Here is a 569-nt window from a genome sequence, read left to right as displayed (position 1 = left end):
ATATATGTTGCCTGGAGGGCACCAAATTTTGAAATTCTAAAAAGGAAAAGGGAAAGAGGCGGCCCCAGGCCGACTATACATAAAGCACAAGCACGATATTCACTTTTCACTGATATGTCTGTAAATCATGTGGTTAAGCTCACTTCCTTAACTATTGGTGCCCTTTACAGCAGGAGACAATCTCATAAATAGTTCATTGAGCTGACAAAAACTTGACGAGGCAAGCTTTTGCCCAGCTTTTCAGCAGAACACAGTCACAACCACATACATTGGACGCCGGTGAAAACTATGCTGTAAGAGCTTCGCATACCCGACATTGTAAAGAGAATCTGCACCATGTATTTTGAATAGTTGTTCGATACTACAAACTGTAACCGAAGTCGTTCAACAATTTAGAAACAAACACATTCCCATGTAAAATATGAAATACATATGTGGCACACATGCATTTATATATATATATATATATATATATATATATATATATATATATATATATATATATATATATATATATATATATATATATATATATATATATATATATATATATATATATATATATTATA

This window comes from Sphaeroforma arctica, assembly GCF_001186125.1.
Source record: "Sphaeroforma arctica JP610 unplaced genomic scaffold supercont1.385, whole genome shotgun sequence".
Lineage (NCBI taxonomy): Eukaryota > Ichthyosporea > Ichthyophonida > Sphaeroforma > Sphaeroforma arctica.
This window is presented reverse-complemented; position numbering follows the sequence as displayed.